The following is a 9617-nucleotide window of genomic DNA, read 5'->3' as shown; positions in this document are numbered from 1 at the left end:
CGCTTAGGAATCTTCCTGTAAAGTGATACTAAGTCAAAACTTGTGTTAAATTCAGTTCACATTTTAAAAGTTTCAACCTTGAGAGGGGCTTTCAGCAAGCAATCTAGTGACTTAATAATTCACCACCTCTACAAGGAAGAAAAAGCTGGTTGATTTATTTTTATAATTAGTAGGTTTTTTAATGGAAGAGGGGAAGGAACACTGGTATTCTATACAAATTTGTAGAAGCCCAGAATACAGAACAGGGATTGCCTTCAGAAAAGACAGTTGCACAGAACCATTATTTGGGTTCAAGGAGAAACAGTGCAAACAGGATTAAGACACAAATCATGTATCATACAGATGACTAAGCGCTCACACATCCAAAATGTCACTCATGAAAAATGGAATTTTGAATGAAAAAATACAGAATTACTTCTGTTTCTCCCTCCCTGCTCCCACAGCTTGTTATGAGTGGTGAATTAAGGCTAAAAAAAAGTCTGTTATAGTCTAGTATAGGTGTGTTTTCTGTCTGAGCATGATGATTTCTGCTAAATCTAGAGAAAACTTCTAGGGGATTAATTTATTTATATTAATTGATGAAATAAGTTTCCCTTTTACATGGAGATTTTCTAGAAGGTTTTTGTTTAGCCAGGTTTTGGGTATCCTACTACAAAAAGAAAGCTTCACAATATTTTAAACTCCCATGTTAAGTATTAGTCTGTGGTCTGGTCAATGGAACCACAGTGAAACACAAGAGTTCCACCCACGTTTACTGCAGGTGAGTAGCTTTAGTGAATCCCATAGAAGTTGATTCCTTTAACAACCATGTTTTCTGCAGGCATGTATTGCATCCCCTGAGATATGGAACTTAGCATGTAGTCATCACTGAAAGCAAATGAAAATATGTACTTCTCCCCTGCTAAATACAGCCACGTTCCAGGATGGGATTTTGTACTTCTACCATTTTTTCTTCCAAAGAGTTGGATGCTAAAGGCTCTGAAGAGTCAGTTTCCAGAATCTCAGCTCCTATCATTCTCAGGGTGGGGAGGGTCATGTTTGCTTTTGGTTTTACATTTTGTGGTTCAAATTGAGGATAGAATGGAAACTATAAATGCCAGTATTAAAAATGGTTCATTGTAGTAGGTTGGCCCTGGCTGGATGCCAGACACCCACCAGAGTCTCTCTCTCTTGCTCCCCTCTGCAACTGGACAGGTGGAAAAAATAAAATGAAGGAAGGGTTCATGGGTTGAGATAACTGGGAGAGGTCACTCACCAAATTGTGTCATAGGCAACACAGACTCGTGCTGGGGATTTTAACTGAAATTATTACTAACAAATTCAGAGCAGGGTGATGAGAAGTAAAAGAAGACCTTAAAATTACCTTTCCTCCATTCCTCCTTCCAGCTCTACCTCCTCCCCCAGCAGTGCAGGGAGATGGGAATAGGGGTTATGGTCAGTCGATCCCAGATTGTTTCTGCTGCTGCTCAGGGAAGAGAATCCTTCCCCTACTCCAACATGGGGTCCCCCCCACTTGAAACAGTTCTCGATGAACTTCTCCAACTTCTCTATTGCACAGGCACCAATTCCCCCAAACTGCTGCAGTGTGGATCACTCTTGCACAGAGAGCAGTGCCTCAGGCACAGCCTGCTCCAGCCTGGGTCCCCACAGGGTCACAAGTCCCACTGGCAAACCTGCTCCAGGGTGGGCTCCTCTCCACAGGCCTGCACGTCCCTGCCAGGACCCTGCTCCAGCACGGGCCTCCCACAGGGTCACAGCCTCCTCCCAGGCATCCTCCTGCTCCAGTGTGGGTCTCCTCCACGGGCTGCAGGTGGATCTCTGCATCCCTGTGGATCCCCATGGGCTGCAGGGGCACAGCTGGCTCACCATGGGCTGCCCCACGGGCTGCAGGGGAATCTCAGCCCTGGTGCCTGGAGCACCTCCTGCCCCTCCCTCTGCACTGACCCTGCTTGGTGTCTGCAGGCTGCTCCTCTGATGTTCTCACCCTGCTCTTCTCTGGCTGCAGTTACAACTCTGCAGTAACTTTTCCTTTCTCAACTGTGTCATCCCACAGGTGTTACCATTTCTGACTGGCCCAGCACATCCATCCTGGAGCTGTCTGGCATTGGCTCTGCTGGACATGGAGGAAGCTTCTGGCAGATGGTCCCAGAAGCCTCCCCTGTAGCCCCTGCACTACCAAAACCTGGCCATGCAAATCCAATACATGGATTTATAGGTTGCGCATAAAATTTTTCTTTCTATTTGAGTCATCTTACTGTGACAACTGGATTTAATATCTGATTTAAGGAAGAAAGGGAAATGTATGCCAAAGTTTTTGGAGTAGCACTAACTCCTTAAAAATTCTACAAGACTTAAAATGATTTCCTGGATATTTTCTGATTAGATTGCCTTGCAATATCATGAATAGACTGCACATTATTTAAAAACAAACAAAAACCCCCTCCCCAAACCAAAGCCAAAACCAAACAAAAACCTCAGAACATCTGTTAGTCTTAAAAAATATTCCATTTTATAATTCTGTAGAGAATTTGAGCAGTCTTGTAGTCTGGGCAGTCTGTGGGTTTGAAACACACAGATCTGTCCATCCTCATAAATCCAGGGTGTCCAGGTTACTGAAGTCTGAAGTGAGTACACCTTTCCTTCTTAACACAAGTGAACTCTTTGTGGAATGAGATGTAAGTGTGGATAAATGATAGTAGCTGCCAGAAGGTATTTGTTTACCTGGATTCAGTGACCAGAAAGCAAACTGAGAACAACTTAATACCAAACACTTTATTACTTATGCTTGTTATTTACAGTATTTACATATTGCACGTTCACTGGAATGTTTTATACATTTATTATATAAAGTAAATTAATGGCAGCTTGTGTTTGTGTACAAAATCCATGCTCCACTGTCCCAAAAAGTATGTCTACTTGGAATAACATTCCTGTTTGTCATGCAGTTTGTACTCCAGGGTACAATGTGACCCCAATGCAAGTCTGTTTTAACCAAACTTTTAAAAAATTGCATAAGCATGAAGGATATCAAGTGACCACAAGTACTGTGGAGCAGATCTTTAGTAGTTCTAGATATACAAACAAACATTCCTTAAAACTGTAGAATTAAGCAACAGAACATGAATTTTCTTGGTGAAATATCTGTGTTTACATAATTTTTGGCAGCATTACACATCAATTGTAGTGTGTTTTTAAGTATGGAGCATTAAGTACTACTGGCAGTTACGCTACTGTAAAGAATGTCAATCTGCAAACTGTTGATGACATACAAAATGCATGTTAAAAGAATTATGGGAAGTAGTCTGTCAATCTGCAAAAATAAATCTCTTGTTCACAATGGAATTCGCTAAAAGGTAGTAAGTTCTGTTTCCCTGTTGGTTTCCAAGGCACTTCTCTTGGTTCTTGGTGTTCCTTGTCGTGGTAATAACATCTGGTGGATTAAAAGAAAGAAAGAATTGACGTTCATCATTTTTATACTCACACACATGTGTTTGAGAATGTGTTTATCATTGTGAAAATAGCAAATAAAACTGGAGAATTCAGTAATAACTTCGGAAAGATCAGTAGTGAATTTTAGATTTACCTCAGTTCATATCAGCCTGACTGAAACATTAATGCTTTCTCTGTTAATCAAGGCTAAAATTCTGGAAAGCATATTTTTTTCTGATGGTTCATTTTTGAAAAACACTGGGGAAATCCAGTTCTACCAATTAAAAATGTGCTCATAGTTAATCTGTTCCAATGACTGCATCTGTGAAGTCAAGAAGTGAATAAACCTCAGGAATAGCATTAACAGATTGCAAAATGCTGTCTAAACACCTTGGTGTCAGGAGCTGTTCATGGCGTGTCCAGTTGGAAGGATCTAGGAAGGATTTGATGTTTCACTGGGCCCTTTTGTGAAGAAACTTGGATTCATATAAACAAACAAATAGAAATAACTTTTTAAAAGTTATTTAAAGAGTTGGTTGTATAACCGTAGGCCCTGAAACATGCCAACACTGAGCCGCCACAAACTAATCAGGAGCTGCAGTGGTTCAATTTGCTGCCTGAAGTCTTCCATAAGAGTGTCTTGGAATGAAATCACAGTCATGCCTATGACACTGATGTCAAAATCACCAATACAAAATTACAGGTTTCCACATTGCTTATGTATGTATTTTGTCTGTATTCCGGAAATGTTGATTCAGAAGCTGAGCAGTGAAGGTTATCACAACCTTACTGCCCCACACCTTTAAAGCTTGCAAGAAAATGTAGTGTAACATACAAATATCTAGAAGTCTATCCTCCTCTTCTAGACAGGTGAACACTGAATGCTGCAAGCTTGTCCACCCAGTTTCAAGTGTTTCTATGCCTGTTGTTCTTATTTAGAAATAAAAAATGTACAATGTTTTTCAGTCAGCAGGAACTACACAGCTGAAAGACCCCTACACATGCAAACAGACACAGATAAAGCTTCGGTGTCTTACAGCCATCAAAAATCCATGGCAGAGATAAAAACCCGTGATAATCTGATACTAAAATTCTGATGATGATATTTTTCACAGTTAAAACTTTGATATTGTCTGTCTGAACATAGGTAACTGTCTTCCCCATGATCATTGTGAATTCTCTGATACTCTGAGCTTCTCTACATTTTCTACTGCTTAAGTATAATTTGTAATGGAATCATTTGTATGCGAAGTCAGTTGGACTTGACATAATCCATTGAAAATCAAGCTATTGGTGCATACAGAAATACTTGTTAGTAGTATTTAAACATTTAGTTTTGCAATTTTTGAAAGCTATTTAGGAAATGTAATAATGTTACAGAAAATCTTAATGCAATCTAGGGTTTTTTTCTGGCTTTGCAGATAGGACAATTACTTTTTTTTTAATATCCTTCCTTAGAGGGGGAAACTGATGTAAATTTTCCTTGTCTTGCATTTTCATCTAGCTTATTTTCTGTATGTATGCTCCTACTGTAACCTATTTAAGCTATGATGTTAAAAAGTGATGTTTAGAAGAAATTAACATGCTTTTGGTTTGATCAGTGTGTGGTACAATCTACAAATTAAACACTGAAAATGTAATAAAAACTTTTTTCATTACTAATGGGAATATGCAGCTCATGGGGGTGAAAAATAGTGGTTATGGTGTTCATGTCATCTCATCTACACTTGCTTTTGTAGGGGAACTTGACAGTTTTGTATCAGCTAATCAGTTTTCTAAACCCCTGGTGTTTTCAGAAACCCTTGAATAGACCCCAGGTTTTTAGCATTGATAAAACCTAAATCTGTTCTACTTCCTTTTTTTTTTTTTAATATCATATAGTCTGTTATATGCATCAATCTAGGAATATTAGGCTGGAACTTAGCTGAAGGATGATGGATAGTCTTAGTGGAGATCCTGAATGCGATTTGACTACAGCCTCTGTTGAGAACATAGGTAACTACACAACTCCCCAGCCAACTGTGCTAATTTTTAAAAGCACACATGAAAACTGTTGTAAAGGTATATTGCAGCTTTCCAGATTTGATTCTGATTATTTCCTCTGCGTGATGATGAACTCTGTAAGAACAAGGTCATCTATATGAGAAGAATTTAGTGGTTTAGATATCAATATAAACTTTAAAATACTGTGCCAGTAGGATTTTTGTAGCAGAACCTCCTCTACTTACATATAAAAAATTATTTACTCAAGTGTGCACAGCCAGGTGGAATTCTGCTGTAATGTGATCACAGAGATCCATGCACTGAAGATTATAAAGCTCAGAATGTTCCATCTGGTGCTAACCACAGACATCTCACAGCAAGGAAAACTGTGAGCTGCCTTTTAATAAATCTGGATGATGCCACAATAGTAACCATGCACACTGGCTGCCCTTTTAATTCAAAGCAGTAGTTCTGAGAAAAGTCTTAAATTAGTTAACTTGGGAACCAATTCCTGGCATCATGAAGAGGTGATTGAACATGCCCTGAGCAGCTGTGTAAAACAGATCAAGCTATACTTTCTAGAAAAAAAAGAAAAAAACAGGCCTTCACTGAATAATACACAATCCTCTCATCTTAATTTCACCTTCACTTTTATATGGAATTCAAGTGTCTGACATTTCAATGCGCTCGATGTTACTCTGAGAAAGCAGCAGTCTAAGGGAGAATGCAATTGCATAGCCTGAGATTCCAACTACTTGCACCAGTCTTATATTTATTAGTGTAAAAATGTGTCATTAGTTTTACTTTGTTTATTTGAAATAACTGTAGATACTTTAAAAGGTTTTAAAACTACATTAATATTTGTCAGTACAGAAATTAGAAGAAATCTTCAAAACAGAAATATGTAATAAGATGTGATAATGCAGCCCTTAGTCCCTGAACTTCTCCTCACAGTGCAAAGAGTTTTCAGAGTAAGTTATGAGATCAGTGTTGGTCTCTAGCAAACATGTACAGAACAGGTAAAGGAAAAGGGATGGAGCACCAACAACAGCACCATAAGTTTTCAAACAGAAGCAGTAAAATATGTATGACTGTAGCCAAAGTGGCTGTGACACAGACTGTCAAAGGGGTTTTCAGATTCATCACTCTCTGTCACCAGAACTGCTCATGATCTGAATTGTGAACTTTATTTAGGTGAAGACTTCGGGAATTGTGTTCCTGGCATCTCTTACTACTGCAGATATGGACAGCCTAACAGTTGTGGGATGTATCTGCATGGAGTGGAGCAAAGCAAGCATAGAACATGGGAACTGTTAGGAAGCTGGCAGAAGAAGGAGGCTGAAGAGCAGAACAAAAAAAGAAGCATCAAGGACAGGAATCTAGCATAGCTGTGTTGACCATGAGAAGGGGTTACAGAATAAAATTAATTAGAGCTGGTGCTGGTGGCAGCCAGGGAATACAGCTTGGGAGGCTGACTGGAAGAAAAACAACGAGAAAGGACTACTGAGAGATGTGATAATACAAATCTGGTGCTCTGGCTTCACTCATGCAATCTCAGCAAGCTGAAAGGCTGTTACTGGGTCCCTGCATTGCTCATGTCTGTAGGACAGGCAGAAAGGGAACATACACTCTAAAAAAAAGAGAAGATGGAGCTCAGTTACATATGTATAAGATACATGAGAAAAAGTTAAGGCTCCACAAGACATGTCACACCATAAACACACACATGCCACATAGGAATGTGTTGTGACAGTAACATGTCTAACTCCTCTTTTCACATACTATTTTCTTGTTTGATCTTAGCTCTCAGTTTCAAAGTCTTGTGTGCTTTAAAGCTGTGCTAGTCCAAAATGCACTGTAAGTACAAATAAAAATAAATTTTTATTTTTTCTTCTCTCCAAATTGATCTCTAAACATGGACAGATGTGAAAAATGCAACAAAACTACTAGTTTGCCAAAGTAACAGTCCAACTATAGCCTAGCCCACTTATAAACCTGCACTGAAACAAAAATCAGATACTGAACAAAACAGGAAACCTAATTTGTTTTACACAAATTTAACTGATGCAGTGGAAAGCCTTGAGGAGAAGTTTAATCCTACAACACCTGTGCATTTCCAGATGTATGTGGAAGAGGATAGTCTTCCTTTCTGCTAAGTGAGGCTGCTTAAGGAGTCTACCACCACTAATTTGTGTCTATGTGAATAAAAGAAGTGGACAGTTTTTGCTGACATTGAAATATGTTGATCAAAGGTTTGAAATATGTTGATCAAAGGTTGTTTAAGGAAAGGATATTTTTAAATAGACTCCCAGCTTGAGATGTGAACTACTTTAGTTCTTATTCCTCCATATTACAAGTTCATGTTTACATGGCAGATTGTTAAAATACAGATAAAATTTTCTAAAGAAAGGGAGAAAAGAATTTCACACTTTGATGTATCTGCTTATTAGTATTGGTAATAATATTATTCACTTATTTGCAAAGTTAAACAAATTAAGTCTCATTTTTCCAGACTATATAGAGAGAATGACTTGTGGAAACCTTTCATGATATTGAATAGCACCATCAGGTTTTCCTGCAGTTATGTTTTCTTTAGATTAAATAATCCTAATTCCTGTAACTGTTCTTGTATACTGAGTTTTCTAAGCCTTTGGTCATCCATGTTGCTCTTCTCTGGAGTCATGCAAGAAGAACCTGTATGTCTTCAAGTGTGGTGCCTTTAATTAAATATAGTATTCCAGTAACAGTAATTGTGTCAGGAGTTTCATAAACAATGATTCTACTTATATATTCCAGTATTGTTTGACTTTCTTCAAGTGTAACACTGCTGACTTGCTTAATTTGCAGTCCACAACAACCTCTGTTTTCAACAGCACTATTTACCTATTCACCAAATTCCATGTATTTCTGCAGTTGAATAATCCTACAGGATTTAGGATTTAATAATTCTGCTCTTTATCTGTTATCCTGTTTTTAGACTATTTGCGACTTATTTTCCAAGATTATTTTTAATTTCAAGAATGTACTGTATCATGGTTGTTTGTCCTGTAATACTGAAATACATGAATACAGTATTCTACTACCCAAGTTATTAATGAAAATACTGAACAATATCAAACCTGTAATGCAGCTGTGTGACATTGGTCAGTACATTTTTCCAGTTTTGACAATGAAGCACTAATGACTTAGGTGGTTTTTTTCCAGTCATTTTTACATTTATCTTGATCCTATTTCCCCCGCTTGCTTGTGAGAGTGAAGTGCAAAACAGTGTAAATGCTTAAAATACAATAAAATAAAATAAAATGTTTGATATTTATTACTTTTCTCACAGATTCCTTCCACAAGATGTGTATTCTGTCACAAAGTTAAAGCATCTTGGTTTGACAGCATTTGTTACTGACAAATCTACATGGTTATTATTTATCCCTTTGTCCAAGATCACATTTTGTCTCAGGTAAAGGTTGAAAGCAGAATGTAAATTAGTCCTTCTGTATTCTTGTGTTACAGTTCTCTACACATAGTTTGGGAGTAATTTTTGGTTTGGTTGATTGGCTTTTGTTTTTATTTTGGTGCATGATGAAATTTCCCAGGTATTTGTGGAAAATATAGGCCCATCTAGGCAAAGAAGGAGGGAATTAACCTATAGACATGAGAGGCGTACACAAGGAAATCCCAAAACATCCGAATAGCTTGAAGATAGTTTATCAATGCTACTATCAATACATTTTAACTGAATTACTGTAAAAGCACGTGTGACCTATCTGCATTTATGAAGCTTAGATGTGCATAGCTATGTATATATTAACTCATACTTCTGAGTACAGCACAGATCAACAGCTGCACACATAAAAGGGCGGTTGCTGCTGCCGATACAGGCAATTGTGTACTGAGTAAACTCTTGAAAAATAAGCCACAGCTGCTGTGTTTTGTTCTGTAACAACAAATTCACTATCTGCTAACTGTATGCTGCTATAAATAATTCACAGATGATGCACATGGACATTTATGTAATGACTTCCAGTAGGGGGTACCCTTTCCTTAATGCCAAAATTTGCCAGATTAAGCCAGTTACTTCAAGTCCTCTGGGAGGGGAATACCTTATCTAAAGGACAGTTGTTATTATACTCCCATGAATTTTCATGTATGAAACACAACATCTGCTGCTTTGCTATGGAATGTCATTTCTGCTAAGAAAAAGCTTACCT

The sequence above is a fragment of the Fringilla coelebs genome, assembly GCF_963513975.1.
Source record: "Fringilla coelebs genome assembly, chromosome: 3".
NCBI lineage: Eukaryota > Metazoa > Chordata > Aves > Passeriformes > Fringillidae > Fringilla > Fringilla coelebs.
This window is presented reverse-complemented; position numbering follows the sequence as displayed.